General features: G+C 32.1%; 1 protein-coding gene across 1 annotated transcript in view; it reads right to left on the bottom strand.

The window, feature by feature from the left end:
• LOC119586688 (pre-mRNA-processing factor 39-like) overlaps positions 1 to 287 on the bottom strand; it is a gene marked incomplete in the record, with an annotated part of 65,208 nt that overhangs the window by 9,183 nt on the left and 55,738 nt on the right.

The raw sequence follows: 287 nt of genomic DNA, 5'->3' as shown, positions 1-287 counted from the left end.
AAGAAAAATCAAGTATTCCAGACTGCCATTTATCACGTTTCTCATCCCAGAGCCTTTCACATGTACTGAGGGTTTACGCAAAGAGAAAATGAGGTTAGTCTTACATGAAATCTTTTCACTTTCATTTTCTTTTAGCATTTATTTAGAATTCTACATAATTTGTAATTGATTGTAGAATGCCAGAGAATCAACACAAGGTTGCAGAAAACCAATTCGCCAAAAATATACATCTTTCGGATAATAAGTACGTCGAAATTACTCAACTTCCATAAATAATGCTTAATTAT

This window comes from Penaeus monodon, chromosome 21 (assembly GCF_015228065.2).
Source record: "Penaeus monodon isolate SGIC_2016 chromosome 21, NSTDA_Pmon_1, whole genome shotgun sequence".
Classification (NCBI taxonomy): domain Eukaryota; kingdom Metazoa; phylum Arthropoda; class Malacostraca; order Decapoda; family Penaeidae; genus Penaeus; species Penaeus monodon.
The sequence above is the reverse complement of the archived record's forward strand: the minus strand, read 5'-3'. Positions and strand labels throughout refer to the sequence as shown.